The following is a 19114-nucleotide window of genomic DNA, read 5'->3' on the forward strand; positions in this document are numbered from 1 at the left end:
GAGGTGCCTGAGAAATGTGGAAGGAGATTGGACTCAGAGAAGGTAGGATAGTGGTGGGGTCTAGACACAGGCAAGCTTCCAACCTCCCAATCCCAGTTCCGCTCAGTCAAGGGGTCGGGAAAGAGCGTATCCCGAAGGTGGGCAGCCCTTCCCCGCTCCGGCTGCTCTCATCACCACCGCGGAATACCTGGAGAGGATCGCAGGGGTGGGGGCAGAGTAGGGCAGTTACCTTTCCTCCTCCCAACTCGGGGCCCACTGCAGCCCGGCGCGGCGAGGACTGGGCACCGAGGGAAGGGGAGGAGGCAAGGAGGGCGCTTCAGGTGGCTCCTCCTGGTTGTTTAAACTTTGCGCTGGAGAAGGGGCCGGCTCTGTCCTCCCTCCGCCGCCCGCCCGCGGCTCCGCTCGTCCGGGTGTCCTCAGCCTCGCCTTCATCCTCTGCGGGTCCTATGCCCACTTCCCTCTCGGCTCGGATCCCCATCCCCTCTCCTGTCTCCATCTCTCCCTGTGCCGGAGCGCCCCCCGCTCCCTCCCTCCTCGCTGGATCTCCCGCAAGACGTGAGCGGAAAGTGAATGGGCAGCCCAACCACAAAGACAAATTACCATGAGAAAAATAAATCAGGAAAGCGCCGTTCGCATCCCGCGTTCCCGCCGCCGCGCCCCTCTCCGCCCGCCGAGGCGGGAGCGCCGGGCTCCGGGACGGCTGCATCTGGGGCCTGGCGGGGCAGAGTTTGGGCTCCGCAGGGCCCTGCCAGGTCAGGGGGTCTGGGAAGAATCCGGTGGGGACCCCCGCAGGCGGCGGCGGAGCAGGGACGTCCCCGAGCGCGAGATTTCACACTCCGGGAGGGCCACGCGTTCCCACGCGCCTCGCCGCCTGCGCTCTGCCTCCACCGGGTTTACTCGTCCGCCCTCTCGGAGCCTCCATCTCGGCGCCACCCTCGGCGCCTCAGCTCGGCTCTCTCCCAGCCTTTCAACCGTCCGTCCCCTCCTCCAGGCCCGGCCCTGGGTCCCCTTCGCGGCGTGCAGCCCAGACGCCACCGACAGCGGCCGGGCCAGGGCCCCGTGCAGCCCGGACCCGGAGCCGGCTGACGGCGGGAACGCGGCAGCACGGAGGGCGCCCAAGCTGAGGTGGCAGAGGGCGGCGTGGAAGCCCGGGGACTCCCTCCTCTCTGCCCGCAGCCTCCGCCACCTGGTTCCAACTTGCCAGCGGCCCCGGGCCCCTAACCCTCTACCCACCCGAGTTGCTGAAGTTTGCAACTTTCAGCCCAGCCCGCGCAGGGGAAGCGTCCTGGGCTCCCGGGACTCACCTCCAGGCTGCGGGCGCAGGTGCCCGGTTCCGGGCGGCTCCCGGCTCCCGGCGGCGGGGAGCTGCGAAGGCGAACCAGGAGGGCTGGCGGCCGGTCTGGGAATGGGGCGGCCGCGCAAGAACGGCCCCAGACCCTCACTCGTCGCTCCAGTGCAGCCGCGACCCGGGCCCGAGCCCGCCACCCTCGGGTTCCGCCAGCAGCCGCCGGACGCGCCGCCAACCCGCCCGGCTCAGCGGAGCTGGGCTCAGGCGGCAGCCCTCGCGCTCCAACTAGCTCCCGACCAGGCGCGCGGCTGAGAGCGGGGAGGAGGAGACGAGGGGGCCGAAGGAGGGAGGGAGAAGAGGTGGGGGAGGAGTTGGGAGCGAGCGGAGAGAGGGAAGGGAGCGGGAGAGAAAAGGAGGAGGGTGCCGGAGAGGACCTGCCGCGGCTGGCGCGCCACCCGCCAACTCGTGGCGCGCGGAGGAGCGCGAGGGGGCGCCCTGCACCTCCGCGTCCCCGGGCTCGGTCCGAATCCCGCCCTTGGCTTGCCAAGTGTGTTTACACGGAGGGTGGGCAGAAGTCCCGCCCCGCAGCCGGCGTTCGAGCGGCGAGCCCCAGGTCCCTCGAGCACTTGCTGCTTTTTTGCCACGTCCTGCCTTACCGTCCTCGGCAAGCCCCGTCTCGAATCCGGCTTTCTGCTGGGGCGTCAGCGCACCAGAACCCTGCCCACCCAACCGCTGGGGCCTGAGGAAATTCTCCCTTCCCCTCGGCTCCCCAATTCCCCAGCCCTATCAGCTAGGGACGATCTTCCTGCCTGTGGATTTGAAGGGGGAAAGAATTGAGTACAAAACAAGGGAAATCTGATATAAATTGCAGTCGAAGGGAATGAGATGAAGCTGCTGGGCTGGACTGGAAAACCAGAATCGGCCGGAAAAGGGTTAACTTTACAAGCTGCACGACCTTGAGTGAACCTCTCCAAGCCTCAGTTTCTTCAGCTGTAAACCAGGATTGGTGATAACCTACCCTACTGAGCGATTGGAGTAGGGGCTACAGTGAATAACATCAGGAACATTGGGAGGGCATCCAATAGATTAGTGAGCGGGGGAGCCGGCGGAGGGCTCTCAGCTGAGGAGGGAAGGTTTAGCGCGACCACACCGAACAAGGCTGAATTGTTTACAAGTTTAAGTATCTAATATTTCTGATGGCTAGAAAACCTGAGGGAAAGACAAGGGGGCAAAAGCTGCTTCAAATCCTATCTGCCCGGCTGCAAGAGGGATGGGAAGAGAGCCCTCTGCTGAACAAAGAAAGGTATTTTAACATTTTTTTAAAAGGTGACCTAAGAAAAGAAAACGAAAGAATGAAGGATACAGACAAAGGACCTGAAATACTAAAGCAGGAGAAGTGTGATTATAAGAGACAGCTAAAGCGAACTGTGAAATAAAAATAGGTAAGTTGGAAGAAGGAAAACATTAAACGACTTTCTAGACTATGCCAGAAATTGAAGAATTAGAGTGAATCATTTTATGTAACAAAGTTCTGGATAACGGAAATCCTAGATAAAACAGAGGAATGGAAACGGTAAGAAACCTAGAGAAGCACCCTCCTACACACACACACACACACACACACACACACACACACACACACACACACCCCTCTGAACCAAGGAGAGAAGTAGTTTGGCCAGAATGATGGGAAAGAAAAAAAAGAAAGAATCCAAGAAAGGAGTTTATGAGATGCTGTAAAAAGGGAAACAGTGCACAATCTCAGAAATAATGCCTTTCTAGGGCAACAGGAATGCTGAGATTCATAATGTGCAGAATGGAGAGGAACTTGCAAAGGGAAGACACTCTGAACAAGAGGAGAGAGATGCAGACAAGAGGGAAAAAGGAAGGAAATGGGTATGTCGGGCATACCAGTCTGGTAGACCATCCATTTAATAAGGGGGTAGAAATCAAGTTGGAAGAGGTAGTGCAGGGCATCGAGTCCAAACCTATCATTTTACAGATGAGGACAATGAGATCCAGAGGGGAAGCATTTGTCCCAGAGTTGCGGGCTGGGGTGGGAGCAGGTCTCCTGATCCCCAGTCTGGGACCCTTCCACTGCTGTGAGTGTTGCCCGCCCCCCCACTCCCCCCGCACTCCCCCATTCCCATTCCTTACAGAACCAGAACCGTGGGGACTGTTTTGATATTGCAAAAATAAAATGTGTATGAAATATAGACACCTTTTAATTAATACAAAAATATGAAAATATTCTATATATATAGCAGAGAAAAGGTATGAGCGGGAGAGTTTCCCATTTGTTTGGTTGGGACAGCAGACAAAGTGCCTTCTGAGTGGTTGTCGGCAGCAGCTCTCTCTTGAAAGGTTATAAAAATCTTTTCCATCCTTCACCATATTCTCTCACCCTCCCTCTCTTTTTCCACTATGTTTTGATTGTTTTTTCCTTCTTCTCTTTCCACCATCACTTCATGCCCCTCCCTGGCTCTCCCCCTCCACATTATGAATGAGTGTGGGAGAGGGCTCAGTGCAGGAAGAGAAGAGGGGAGACCCCAGCCTGGGGACACAGCCCAGGAACGCTTCGTTTTCAGGGGACGCAGGAGCCAAGAAGGGGAGACACCCAAAGAGACACAGACAGAGGAGCAGACATGCTTGGGATGCTAGGCTAATTAAACCTAACTGCATCCTACGGTATTCTATTGACTAACAGTGATTACTCAAGAGCTCTCAATACAAGAGAGCTTCAGAAGTCCAAACCTCAGGAAGGGACAGTTATTTTACTAGCCTGGCTTATCACCTGCTTCAGGCGTCCCCAGAGTTTGGCAAACCCTGAATCGTTTACTAGGAACAAAACCTGGAGCGTTGACCCCATCACCACAGTGTCACCACCATCTTCTGTCATTTTCCTTAAACCTCTGCAATAACCTGTACAGTAATTACTTCTATTAGGAGCAATTCTTCACCTACCAGAACAGTGTTAATTAAGCAGAATGTAAATACAGTAATTAATACAGAATTATCCAAAACAAACATGCTAAAGAGCAGCAAACATAGAGGGTGGGAAGAAGTTCTTGGAATTTACTCTTGATCTAGAAATTCCAAACTTACCTTCAACTAAGGTACCAAGAGATTAAGAAGTAAGTCCAAATTCTCATGCTCAAGGGTGACAAACCTGGGAGCCCACCTGAGGGCATTTTCTGGGATATCTAGCTGCCTCTGAAAAAAAAGAGTGCAGCCTCTCCCAGGAGTGTATGTAGATGTGTGAGTGTGTGTGTGTGTGTGTGTGTGTGTGTGTGTGTGTGTGTATACCCACCTGTGCATAGCCCAGGCACAAGCACAAATCTGGCCTTGCAGCAAAAGGCAAACAAGCCACAGCCACTCATATATCAACAGGAGAGAGAGAATTGAAAAAAAGAAGGCAGCAATCACTTATAATGTCCAAATACTTTTCTATTTGGTTTTCTATTTGGTCCCAGAATCACCTGCTCATTGTGCCTGGGGATGGAAAAGAAAAAGGAAAATTCCCACCCCAGAAGTCATTGTCAATTTGTGAACCAAAAGCACACTTAGGTTAGAGGAACTGAAGTGTCACTAAATGACAGCTTTGCCATTGTCCTGAGCTGATGTGAGAGAAGAGGCCTTCCTTCCTTCCTTCCTCCCCAAACACTTAAGTGCCACTCACTGTGCTCGTTGGAGAGGTCATAAGAGGAGAGAGCCAGAGCCTCACAGTCAGGCAGAGAGGCAGCTCTAGTCACAGTAAATGCAGGACCAGAGCACTGCGGGCACATGGAAGGCCAACAACCAGCTCCACCCAGCAGGGCAAGGAGGTCTTCACAGCAAAGGGCCCTTCTAGCTGGGAATGGAGATGGGGCAGGAACTTGCCAGACAGAGAAGCGGGAGGAAGCAGAGTATTCCAGGCAGAGGGAATAGCATGTATGAAAGCATAAGGCGATATAATTAGATTTCTGTTCTGGAAGAATTACTTGGCCCTGGTTGACAGATTCAGAGAGGGCTGAAGCAGTAAATGTGAACAGGTGCATTGTTGGAGGAAAGAGCACCGCACCGCAGTTAGGGCTCCTCAGTTCTGAGACCAGCTCGGCTGCTGGCCACTAACGAGCTGGGTGTCCTTGCACAAGCCTCTTAACTTCTCCAACCTCAGTTCCTCGTGGCTAAAATGAGAGGGGTCGATTGGCTGCTTTCTAAGGTCCTCTTGGTACAACATTCTATGATTCTAACTCTCCCTGCAGACACTTCTTTAAATTATGTCCTTTACTATGTTGATGCACCGAGTCTTTTCCATGTGTTTAGCACGTCACAGTTTACAAAAGTCTTTTCCATGCAATAGCTTTTGGCCTTCACGCCATGTGAAGGAGATAGTCACACTGCCGCCTGGGATGGTCTTGTCCAGCCCTGGGGCTGCAAACACCATCTCTCTGCTGATGACATCTAAGTTTCCATTAGCAGCTCTGACCTTTCTCCTGAAACCCAGATGCAGAGAACCAACTGCCTGCTGCCCTTCTCCACGTGAACATCTAATAGGCATCTCGGACTTAACTTCTGATTTTCTTTCCCCAAACCAGCTCCTCCCTCAGACTCTTCCAACCTAGTAAATTAAAACTCCAGTCTTTGAATTCCTCAAGGCCAAAATCTTGAGTTCATCCCACACTCCACCTGTAAACCGTCAATAAGTCCCATTGAAATATTTTCAGAATCTGGCTACTCACCACCTCTTCCTCTAGCACCCCAATTCAAACCACTCTCTTCTCTCACCTGGATGTCTGCTCTGCCTGCTTCCACCTTTGTGCCTACAGTCTGTTCTCCATGCAGTAGCCATCCGCAGTCAGATCCTCTCCCTCCTCTGCCAAAAAAACCCTTCCATGGCTCACCAGCTCCCTAGAGGAAGAGCCACATCCTCTCCAAGCCCATGAGGCCCTTTCTGATGTCATCTCCTACTGCTCTCCCCTCCTTCACTTCTCATCAGCCTCCCCAGCCTCTCCACTGTTTCTGGAACACCCGAAGCTCCCACCTCCAGGCCTTCGCACTTGCTGTTCTCTCCGCCTGGAAAGCTCTTCTGTCAATGTCCACATGGTCGTTCCTTCTCTTCCTTCAGAGTTTGCTCAAATATCAGTTCATTAGCAATGCATTACTATCCTTTCAAAAATGACAAACCCCTGTCACCCTTTATCATCACCTGACATTGAACATATTTATTATCCATCTGCCCTAACCAGAATATAAATTCCACGACAGCAGAGGCATTGCCCACTTTGTTCATTGCTGTAATCCTAGCCCACAGAATGGTACTAGGTAAAAGCAAGTGCACAGTAATGATTTAAGAGTGAATCATTATTATTATCCCCATTTTACAGATAAGGAAACTGAGGCGCAATGTTACAGTTTTCAGAGCCGAGATTTGAACTTAGATTTCTCCATATCAGTGTTCTCTCCAACTGATTATCAGTTAACATCTGTATTTGCACTTAAAAACTTGCAATAGAAGATGCATATTAGAGTAAAACATATACTAATTGTTTTCCACCCAGTTCACCACATGTGTCCATTGACCCACACAGCAGCTCTCCAAGTCACAGCACAGTGGAGCGTGAGCTCTGAAAACCCAGACCTCTAAATGGTCACCAACCCCACATGTGCACATTCATTCTGGTGTCATTTTTATTTCTTGTGTTATAGTGCTAATTTTTCTTCTCATTTCCTGAGAAAATAAATTCCCTTCCAGGCCTTCACATATTTACTCTCACACATTCTCTCAGGCAGCATGAAGATCAGTGTGTAGATGCACACACACGCACACACACGCACACATACAACATTTTCACGTCTCCTAAGTCAGGGGTGTGGTGAGAGAAGGCAGGCTGACTTTGTCGTTTGCCCTTGGGATGACACCCAGGGATGATCACATCTGGCTCCGCAGGCAGTCAAGAGCAACTCTTCACCTTCCTCTTTCCTGCTTTTCTGACAAACATGTCAGACTGGGGCTGAGGATGAGTCAGGAGGAAGTGAGGTATGGGAGTGGTGTGAAGATCAGAAGGAAGGACAGAGGCACGGCTGGTCCCCCAGATGACACCAGGCTTCCTGGTAGATGCTCCAGATAAAGGGCCAAATCAAGTGCTCAACCCCAGGCAAGGGGGCAGGGGTCACTCTCCGGACATTTGGACTCAAGGAAGAACACAAGGTGTGGCCACCCTTCTTGAAGACATTTGAAACAAGAGATTTGTATCTGTGATTCTCTCCGAGGACCATGGTGAAGTCACAGAAGTCCCAGATGGATCAGAGAGGATGGGTGTTAGCCAAGAAAACCTACACCAATGTCCCCAGAAGGGGATCTGAATCTTGTCAAGAAGAGAATCCCAGGTTGTAACCAAGAAGAGGCCCAAGCCTGGCACTTAGAGGACCCCAGCAGGGCCAGACTTCTAGACAGGATGTAGGGAGGCATCTGAAGGAGAACCTGCTGCCTGAGTTGGAGTAGAAAACCACTAACATGGTTGAGAGGTCCAAAAAGACTCCTTTACTCTGGCCAAAATGCCTCTCCTCTGGTGTTCCATGGCCTGTGAAATCCATGGTGGGGAAAAAATAGGTTGGCATAATGCCTTAAGCTGACCCATAAATTAACAACCCCTTAGCAGGAATGGGCGGTAAACAGTAATTCCCTCCAAATTACCTACCGAGCACACCACTGTGCTGGCACCATACAACGCATGCAGAATCCTGGCCCGTGGGGAGCAGTCATTCAATACTTTATTATTGATTGAACGCATGGAGGGATAGTGGGAGATGATGCTGAACCGTGAGCAGAGCCAGATTAGGGAGGCCTTGAATGCCATGGAAGGGGTTTGGATTTAATCCTACAGGCCAGGGACTTCCCTGGTGGTCCAGTGGGTAAGACTCTGCGCTCCCAATGCAGGGGGCCCGGGTTCGATCCCTGGTCAGGGATCTAGATCCCGCATGCATGTCGCAACTGAAGATCCCGCATGCTGCAACGAAGATCCCGCGTGCCGCAGCTAAGACCTAGCGCAGCCAAAAAAAAAAAAAAAAAAAAAATCAATCCTACAGGCCAGGCAAAGAGAATCATCTGAGGTTTGGAGCAGGAGCCTGACATGGTGAGATGGGAGACAGTGGGTGGACCTGACTGAGGGAGGCCAGTAAGAAACCATTACAACAGTCCCTGCAACTCCCTGAGACCTTGATTAGGGCAGACATGACAAAAATAATGAAAACCCTTAGGTAGGAATCTAAGGGATTGGAATACAGAATAGGGGACTGAGATGGAGAGAAGTTAAAAAAAAAAAAATAAGAGCAGGGATATGGATGCCCAGAAAAGTTGGGGCTGTGAGCCAAGTGAATAATAAGGGAAGACATGATGAAGAGAACTTTGCCCCTGTCAATACGGTTTAGCGCTGGCTCTGCCCCAAGTCTGGGAAATGAAGGGGGTTGGGATGTGTCCATAACACATCCTGGTGGTGCTGCAGGCAGCTCAGATCTCAGATGTTAGGTGAGAAGCACCACCGATTCTCAGGAAGAGGCAGTATGCTCCTTCATTTCAATTAAATACTAATTTTCCCACCTCTGTTATTTGCTCTGTTCTGCGCTGAGGCTGGAGAGGACACAGAGGATGAGTGATGCTTAAGGGATGATCATCATATTAGGAATGTGAGGTGCATATAAGAAGTAAATATCAGGTAAATGCCAGATTGGCTGCTTCAGGCAATAAACACCAGAAAAGTTCTGGGGAAAGAGAGAGCCCACTGGAGCTGGGTCCGGGAAAGTTTCTTGCAGGAGGTGGGAATTGCTCTGGACCACACAGAAAATGTAGGTGTGGAAAGGCACTGGGGAAGGAAGAGACACACAGTGGAGTTCTTTGTGAAAGTAAAAAAGTAGATAAGGGAGAAACAGCTATAATCTACCTAGGCTTTTTAAATCTTTTGACAAAGTTCTTTAAGGAACGCTTTTTTAAAAGGTTAAGTCACCATGGGGCTAAAGGAGGGAATGATGTCTCTTTTATCAAGATTAACAAATGGTTTAGATACAGAATAAGAAAGGTAGGAGCAAATTTTGGCTTCTCTAGATGGTGCAGATTTAAAACTCCCTCCTAAAGAATCTGTGCAAGGAGTGGGTAAACAAAATGTGGTGTAGACATACAGCGGAATATTATTCAACCTTAAAAAGGAAGGAAATTCCAACACATGCTACAATATGGATGAACCTGGAAGACATTATGCGAAGTGAAATAAATCAGACACAAAAGGACAAATACTGTATGATTCCACTTACATGAGGTGCCTGGAATAGTCAAATTCATAGAGATAGAGAGGAGAATGGTAGTTGTCAAGGACTAGGGTGATGAGGAAATGGGGAGTTAGTGTTTAATACGTATAGAGTTTCAGTTTGGAACGATGGAAAGTTCTGGAGTTGGGTGGTGGTGATGGCTGCACACAATGTGAATGTAACCAATGCCACTGTACACTTAAAAAGATCCTGAAGATGGAAAATGTTATGTATATGTATTTCACCACAAAGAAAAAAGAAAAAAAACCAATATATGTAGAAAGATCCATTTTATATATTAAAAAGTAATATTTAAAATAGTTAATATGGGGGCTTCCCTGGTGGTGCAGTGGTTGAGAATCTGCCTGCCAATGCAGGGGGACACGGGTTCGAGCCCTGGTCTGGGAGGATCCCACATGCCGCGGAGCAACTGGGCCCGTGAGCCGCAATTGCTGAGCCTGCGCGTCTGGAGCCTGTGCTCCGCAACAAGAGAGGCCGCGATAGTGAGAGGCCCGCGCACCGCGATGAAGAGTGGCCCCTGCTTGCCACAACTAGAGAAAGCCCTCGCACAGAAACGAAGACCCAACACAGCCATAAATAAAATAAATAAATAAAATTTAAAAAAAAATAGTTAACATGCGAAATGTTCTTTTATGTATACTTTACCACCACCACAACAAAAGGATCTACTTCAAGACTGATCAGATTTAACATCTTTCGAAATGTTCTGGAGGGGAAAGTCCCTTGACAGTCCTCCACGTTGCAGATGACCAAATGTATTCCGGTTACAGTAGAAATAAACTGATAGGCTTTGACAGTAGGAGGCATCAGAGCTGTGGTCCTCAATCCTGGGTGGATAATAGACTTGCCTGGGGGAGCTTTGAAAGCTATCTGTATCTGGACCCCAGCCCCCAGAGCATCATATTTCGCTGCCCTGGGGTGGGGTCTGGGGAACTGGTGTTTTTCCCAAGCTCCCAGGTGATTCTAATGGACAGCCAGGGTTAACTGCAGAGAACAGTAAGGTTGAAAATCTCAGCCTCCCTGGGCTTGAGTCTAGGGTCTGCCATCTGCCGGCTGTGTGATGATCAAGTGACTTAATCTCCTTGTTTCTTAATAATCTTGTCTTCAAAAGTGGGTAATAATAGCCCCAACCTCAGAGGGTTGCAGAGAGGATTAAGAAAGACACTGCACACTTAGCACAGCGCCTGGGGCCTTTTAAGAGCTCACTAAATGTTAATTATCATTGTTATCAACTGAGTTTGTTTAAATTGGCAGAAAAGGAGCAGATGGGTTTAACGTGGCATGTGCAGATATGCTTAAAAATAAACAAATCCAAACTCTGTGCCTAACATCTCTGTCAAAAACCAGGAAAGGGCCTGTATCTTTGGAGGCATTTTTAACTTCCAGTGCATGAGTCTGAAGTACTGCTTTGCTCCAGAGGCCAAGAAAATACATACCAGGCATCAGCAAGGGGTGGGGAGAGACTGAAAATAACTGAGCCCATGCCCTTGCATTTCTCTAAACACCGTACATCCTCCCCTCCTTGATTTGTGGCGAGTTCTAATCCCTGAACCTCTGAAGGACTGTTCTGACTGACAGTGAAGAAGCAACGGAGACAGAACAATCAAGGGCTGCAGAGGGAAGACAGGCCATAGAGGTTAGGATTCTCCAGCCTGGAAAAGGACACGATGGAAAGCAGTAAACTCATCAATAACCAGGAGAAGGTGAACAAGGACTCATTCAACCCAAACACTTGCTGGAGGGGGAGATGAGTGAGGAACACTTAGAACAAATAAAAGAAATGGGTAATAAACTCATGAAACACATTATGCCAAGATGTAGTACATGAAGGAAATATAAATGAATCCACAGAAGGTCTGGACAAATTGATGTCAGAAATGTAAATGGATGCCCAGGGGAGCTGATATATACCCACCTTGAAGGTCGGCTTCAGAGAAGGCAGTGGGGGTGTCCTTTCCAACAATGGACTGGAGAGATCATGGTCTGACCAGCATGTGCATTCATTCCAATTTTCTTAGTGCCACTAGGGAGGGATTTGGCAGAGGGTCAGGAATGAATATGAGCGTGCTGTGTTCAGGGACAGTAAAAAAAAAAAAAAAAACTGGCTTGGCTGGAGTAAATGGGCCGTGTTAGGAAGTGAGAGAGCTTTGTCTGGATATGCAAGGCTGGGTTAGATTGTCAAGGGTACCCAGAACCAGTGCTGAGGGGCTGAAAGTAGTCCAAAAATCACAGAATGGGGACTTCCCTGGTGGCACAGTGGTTAAGAATCCGCCTGCCAATGCAGGGGACATGGCTTCGAGCCCTGGTCTGGGAAGATCCCACATGCCGCGGAGCAACTAAGCCCGTGTGCCACAACTACTGAGCCCGCGTGCGTGCAGCCCGTGCTCTGCAACAAGAGAAGCCACCGCAATGACAAGCCCACGCACCGCAGTGAAGAGTAGCCCCCACTCGCCGCAACTAGAGAAAGCCCGCGCGCAGCAACAAAGACCCAACGCAGCCAAAAAATAAATAAATAAATTTATTAAAAAAAAGAAATCACAGAAAGCTTTTCTAGTCCAAGCCCTTCTTTTAAAAGATGAAAAACTCCAGCTCAGGGAAGTAAGTTAACTCTTCCAATATCCTATAATGAATGCATTAACAGCAGAGCAGAGATGGGAATCCTGAGGTTTTCCACTAGCCATGTGGGGGACTAGGTCTGGGAAGGACTTTGCAGAAAGACCATTCCTAAATCAATAACCTTGAGCAAGTGTCTTAACTCGTTGGAGCCGCTGTGGAGCAACTCCTCTCCAGGCCACGTTAGCCTGGGTGTAGAAGTAGAGACTTGGCAGAAGTCATAAGCTGTATTTCTCGAGCTCCACGTCCATTAGTTCTGTGGGAATTTAGCTTTCCCCAAATTCCTCCCAGTTAATCTTTACAAGGCCCAGCATGGATCTCAGTCGAGTCCTAGACCCAAGTTCTGTGAGCTGCCCTTGCTTCATCCCTCCTCCTTGCTTCAGTTGTTTGGGGTAATGTCCTCCGCCTCTCCTGATGTCCCATTTGAGTGCCCTTCTGGTGTCCAACAGTGTCTCCAAGTCAAGCGTTCTGGTGTTTGTGTAGAAGGCATGGACTCCCACGGTGCAGAAACCACGGGCCTTGGTTTTCCTCTCACTGTTCTTTTCTATTGTTTCTTGAACATGGAACTGAAGCAATGTTTGGTGTTTGCTTTGTACTGCAGCCGTCATGCCTTAGGACCGAGGTGAGGGACAGAGGATGGTCTGAGTGGCACACTTGCTGTTGTCCTGAGAGCTGGCCCTCACCCCTAAAACTGGTTCATTGCCCTTGGGTTTTTCACAGCTGTATCCCTGGTGCCTAGCACAGTGTTGGATACATTGCAGGTGCTTGATAAAGGTTTGTTGAATGAATAGTGGACAGATTTCTCTCTTCCAGTGGATTCTTTCTTCAGACTTAGAAGATTATTTTTTTCCCAGGAGGCTCAAACCAGTCCTTGCATCCTTGTCCGTCTCATTCTCCCAGAAGCTTCCAGATGGGTTTGTCTGAATGATAGGGTAAACATGGCTTAGGCTCCAGCTAGGATCCTATAAATCTAGGATGCATGCAATGAGACAATGTAGCTATACGTGTCCAGCGTAGAGCCTGTGATATCATAGATTACTCAACACCATTTTGTCTTTTCTTTCTTTTGCCTAACTAGGATCACTGGCTCAGAAGGAGGGAAAATATCAAAGGCTTCACACAAAGAAACTGATTCAAAATGAAAGCAATTTGGAGTCAGGAAGATTATGGTGTAACCACATCTGGCATAATGTGGGTTGTTCTACTCACTGAACATTAAAAGGGCTACGAGGATTTCATTTATTACAATTTTACTTTAAACCTCATCTATTTCCAAAGAGGATTGAAGGCAGGTAAAAACAGTTAGAAAACAAACACACATAAGAAAAAGAAAGAATAGAAAAATCAATATATCAACCAGCTGCTTGGGTACCTGTGATAAAAGAATGGACAGTGAAAAGTGAAGATGGGTGGAGGCTGCAACTGTCCATATGAGCAGAGTGACAGGTCTCGGGGGCAGGAACCAGTGGCTGCGGAGGGCAGGGATGGTTGTCAGTGGATCAACGTGCACGGGTTTGTGTGTTTGGGGTGGAAACTAAAGAGGTACATCTGTGGGAGTTTCTGGGTGAGGGGGAAGTGATTGGTGTTTCTTTAATCATTCAAAGAAGTAGAAACCTGATTAAAGGAGATATATTGGTAGATTTGAACCTGGAAATGAAAAATAGTAGTGCTTTGAAGGAGGCAGCTTGTACAGATGTGACAGAATGATATTTGAGATGTTAACGACTGTTCTTTTCTTCTCCTCTTTTTCCTCCATCTCATTCTGGCCCCAAGGCAAAGGAAGAGAAAGGCTCCTGTATTTTCTAGACCTTGGGAATGGCATGAGAGGGCACATCTAGGTCCTATGAGTGGGGCAAGTTAGCTGAGAAAGAGTGCCAGACCAAGCCTCAGCACTGGAAGTGGTGTCTCTGTAGGCTGAGGGGACATGCATCAAAGGGATGTGGTCTGGACTGTCCCCAAAGCAAATCTGATGGGGATGTGACCACAACTCAGGGGGCCCCAGCACCTGCACCATGCAGTCTCCATTCAGAGGAGAACTAAACGTTACCCTAGCCAACCCAACTCTGAGGCCTGTAGAAGATGCAGACACTGACTTCCACCTCACAACCCCACTGCCAGGGGAGCATTTGCAGGATCCCATCTTCCTCCAGGAACTCAATACCATCCCCAAATGGAAAGGAAAAATCATGTTGAATTAACTAAGTATTAAATAAAAAATGGCTAAGAAATACTGAGTCTTATTGAATTTACTCGAAAGTGACTAGAATACATTTCTTGCATCGAGCAGAATAGGGGCCTGAGGTCAGAAATGAACTTGAGTTATAAGAAAATGTAGATACATGTTTGCACACCCTAGTCTGTGGATGTGAAATTTGTACCTGCTATTCTGGTTTTTATTGGCACTGTTGCTATAGTAATACATCAATTAACCAGAGAGCATCCTTCCAGGAGATGTAAGCTTCAGGAATAACCCCCACATGGAGATGAAAGCTATTTCTAATGACAAATAGTCCCCGGACATGGAATGACAATGACAACCATAAAAGTAGAAAAGGTCTACAGAGCTCACACAGAGACTGGTTGATTTGTATGCCAGAAGCCCTTATATTTTCTTCTCTCTTCCATCACTTCTGAGTTGTATGAACTTGGGCAAGTCATTTAACCTCTTTGAGACCAAGAACTGTGGAGAGAGAGTGGTGAATGTGCTTGGAAACCAAGATGAGCTGCACATACACACCACGTGATTCCCTTATTAGATGACTACTTCTGGTCATGCTGGGTTGTATCTGCCTCTCAGTCCCTAAGACAGTGTTCGGCATGTGCTAAGTGTTCATTCTATGTGTGTTGAACTGAACTGAATGGGTTGACAACAGCTGGAAAGGTCAAAATGCTCCCTAGAAAAATGACTGGAAGAAGAGGGACAAGGAGGGAAAGGAGAATAAAAAGGTCAGGATCCAGAGCAGAACAAACAGAGCAGGGAAAAGGGGGAAAGCCAGGCAGAAGCACCCCAGAGCCAGACCCACTGGCTGTGTGACCTTGGGCAAGTTAACCCATCGTTCTGGACCTCATCTGCCAAATGGGGATAATAATAGCACCTACTGCATAGGGTCCAGGTGAGGATTAACTGAGTTAGCATAAGTGATGTAGCTGGTGCATGGGAAGAGCTCCGTGTTAATTATTTCTATTATTCGATGTGTCATAGGGAATAAGAAAAATGGTACTCTCACTAATAATTAAAGAAATGCAAATGAAGGCAAGATACCATTATCACCTGTTGGCAAAGAGTTTTTAAAAAAATTATTTGCAGTTCTTGAACTCTTCACATTCTATGAAGATATAAAAGAAATTGGGGGATGGCGACTGGGGAGGAGAGACTAAGAGGATTTCTTGGGAGAGAACTGTGCTGAGAATCACACACACAGACACACACACACACACACACACACACACACACACACTCACACACACCATCAAGGGTAGGACGCCAGTACCTATTCCTCAACTCAAGCCTGGTGAAGGGGCATACCACAGGACTGATCTCAGGGGGCCTCGGCCTGCAGCAGCTTAAAGCAGGATTTTAGTTCCCAGCCAGAGACTGAAGTCAGGGCGTGGCAGTGAGAGCGCTGAATCCTAACCACCAGACCAGCGGCCAGTGACAAGGCCCTGGCCCATCAGCTGTGTAGAAATGAATTTCCACAGAGAGGTGGAAAGTAATGAAACAAGTAAAGTGTTTATTTGGAGGAAAAGTGTACGTGTGGGTAGACACACGGGTGAGCTCAGAGAGAGAGTCTTGCCCTCGTGGTAGTTTGAATCACTATTATATGGGGCATTTCTTCTGGGTTTCTTTTGGCCAATCATCTTGCTTCGCCTGGTTCTGAATTCATATTTGGTTTATCTCAGGGTCCTCCCGTGTGTGTGCGCACATCTCTTAGCCAAGATGGATTCTAGCGAAGAGGCCTATGGATATGTTCACATCACTCCCTTTTTGACCTCCAAGGAGCCTTTCTGCACATGTGTAGTCAGGAAGGTCTCCTTGACTTCGAGAATGAGGACTATGTGGCCTTTTGTCTCTTATCTGGGCAGAGCTCAGCCCCTCCTCCTCTTCATCTTGGAGTATCTGTCCACAGGGGACAAACTCCAGCTGTTCAGCCAGGGACCCATCTGTCTCCTGCCTCAGGACCACTCAGAAAACTAAATATGGGGCCCCTACAGTTGGAGGAGGGGAGCACGGGAGACTGGTACCTGCTCCCACAAATCTAGAGGGCAAGAGAGGGGGGTTGGCTGCTTGGGAGGCTGAGAGCAGGAGAGTTGCAAAGAGACCCAGCAGGGAAGTGTCAAAGAGTACATGGAGGTGCCCACAAGAGAGTCAGCTTCAAATACGTGCTGTGCTATGAGAGCACAAAGCCATCTTATGACAGTACCCGTTAAAGAAAAACTTTCTTTTCCTCCTTCCCACTCCTTCGTCCTCTGCTGCGACCACGAAGGGATGAGAAGCAGCAGGTAGTGAGAAGAGAAAATAGGCTGACCACTCTCATTGCCAAAGGCAGGCAGCTTGCTTGCAACTGATCCCAGCTGGGGGAATGGGGGGAAGTCTTATCTTTGAATGAAGATGAAAGTGCTAATAGAATTAACATTCCATTACTGACTTTAAGGTTGTGTTCGCATCTTAAAGTGATCAGAGGTTGTTTTATTACTTAAAAGTGAGTAGAGTTTGTACATTCAGACACGGGGAATAGATTTCCTCTACTAAGCAGGTTTAATGAGACATGCGAAGCAGGAAAAAAAATTGTTTTCTCATTACATCCAATGAGTCCTGTTTACTGATTGTGCGTTGTTTTCCGGCAGTGCTCAGGTGGTGCTGTGGATGGCTGCATTGTCCTGCCCATTATCCAGCTCCCTCTGGTAGCAGCAGCCTGATTTCCCTGTAGGGAATGACTCTGCTCCCTTGCTGCAGTTTTGGTAGACATGTTAATCAAGGTGCCCACTCCCTCTGGCACCTTGTAGGGCCAGAGAGAAGGGCATGTATCCAAGCTAAGCCAATTGGACTTTCTCTCCAGACTCTTGGACCTTGAGGACAGAACTGGCATGCTGGAGTTAATTCATCCCAGCAGCTGTGATTAGTTCCTCTACCCAGATCTCTGGAACTTCCCTTGACTCTTTGAGCTTCCCCATGTCTGTCAAATAAATTCCTTTCCACATAAATTAGCCATCGCCAGTTTCTGCTGCTTGCAATGGAAAAATCCTAAGTGTCAAACTGGAGGAAAACAACATGTGCCAGAACAGAGCTGGCGATGTGACAAGTGTCATCCTATGAAGGATTCCCAAGTTCCTCTAATGAAAATGTCACAGTGCACATCTCAGCTTTTGCGGAATGTGGAGAATTTAAAAGGTGGCAGGTAGGCAGGTAGGTAGATAGCCAGGCACACAGGTAGATATGGATAAACTTTTTATTTTATGTATTATATAGTCATCCTGTCTCTGGCCCAGTGCTAACTGAAACAGCAAATGGATTTGAATGAGCAAGTGTGGTTGATGGAGTCATGTATTTTTTGAGAGGCTTCTTTAGCGTTTCAAAATGAGACACAGAGTTAGAAGGTTATACCACGTTAGTGAAAAGTAACCACTGTCCTGAAGCTATAGACCAATTCTGTGGCTTTTTCAAGGACCACTTTTCTGAATACTGTCTCTCTTGAGCAGTTTTATAGTGTTTCTGAAACCAGTTTATTGTGTGAGGCTTAATGATCTCCCTCCCAGTACATGTCAGTGAATCAAATGTCCTGGGGTTTAAGAGAATAAAATAGATTAAAATCAAGAAACGTGTATTGAGCCCTGTAGCAGACACTGTTGGTGCCCTGCCCAATAGCCATCCCCCCACCCCCACTTCAGTTTAGATATCAAGCAGTCATGTATTTAAGGGATAGGTCACCCCAACCCCAATCCAAAAAGCAGCCTTAGTCATTCAAAATGATTCTATTTATTTTGTTAGTGATTGGCTTTGTAAAGGACATGTGACTGAATTTCTGTCCAGTGAGATATTAGTATCCATTTGCTGAGGAGAATATTCCAAGAGAAGTTTCTTAGTCTTAAACAGAGGTACAAGAAAGAGATTTCCCCTTTTCTGCCTCTAACTGATGATATGTGAGGATGTGATGCCTGGAGAGAGTGCAGCTATCCTGTGACCATGAGGAAAGCTAGCTAGTATACTTAGATGGCAAAAAGGAAAGATAGAAGTTGGATCATTGATAATTTAAGCTAATTAACTGACCAACCCTAAAACTGCCTTACCTCTAGCCTTCTTGTTAAATCTCTTTATTGTTTCAATCATTTTGAGTTGTTCTCTGTTATTTGAAAGCATATTACCTTGGGGATTTTGCAATCTCTTTTAAAAATGTCACAGACTGGATCTTTCAAATATATGGCAACAGTTGCTCTCAAAGATATTTTTCCTAACTGGTACTGTTAAAAAACTAAATTCAACTAATTAAATATTTTTCTAATTGGCTTTATTCAATGATTCATGAAGCAGGCAGCATCCCACCTAGCAAATAGAAAGCTCTGAAGAGCTACAGAAAAGGAAAAGTTTTTAACGTCAGAGAGAGGGTGGGATGAGGAAGTCATAAATGAAAAAAGGATTATTCCGGGCAAGGTCACCTTCCTTGGGGGTACAAAAGGATCTATTAGGCAGAGTACCTCACTCGCTGGTGCCGACCGGGAAATTTCAGACTGACGGGTTAAGATTACATTCCCGGGGAAAGTAGGGACTGCAGTTAGGTTAGGTATTAAGCTTTGGTTTGGTGACATGAGCTTAGCACAGGTGATTCCATTTTGGGGCCTGTTGTTTCTTTCTTTCTTTCTTTTTCTTTCTTTTCTTTCTTTCTTCTTTCTTTCTTTCTTTCTTTCTTTCTTTCTTTC

The 19114-nt window shown here is 48.0% G+C and overlaps 1 protein-coding gene across 3 annotated transcripts in view; it reads right to left on the minus strand.

Moving 5' to 3' along the window:
• Positions 1-19113, minus strand: part of SEMA5B (semaphorin 5B) — a 133662-nt gene extending 114549 nt beyond the window's left edge. The window contains exons 1-2 of one of the 3 annotated variants that reach the window (XM_082394868.1): positions 2919-3334; positions 1305-2886 (exon numbers count right to left, since the gene is read on the minus strand). The gene's annotated coding sequence lies outside the window, so the exon portion shown is untranslated. Of the gene's footprint in view, positions 1-1304; positions 2887-2918; positions 3335-4393; positions 5396-6055 lie in introns of those variants that run through there. The other 2 variants (XM_082394869.1, XM_082394870.1) reach the window with 2 other exon arrangements.
• Between the last annotated feature and the right edge of the window lies 1 nt (position 19114).

Source organism: Balaenoptera borealis (genome assembly GCF_965194805.1).
Source record: "Balaenoptera borealis genome assembly, chromosome: 5".
In the NCBI taxonomy this organism is placed as follows: Eukaryota; Metazoa; Chordata; class Mammalia; order Artiodactyla; family Balaenopteridae; genus Balaenoptera; species Balaenoptera borealis.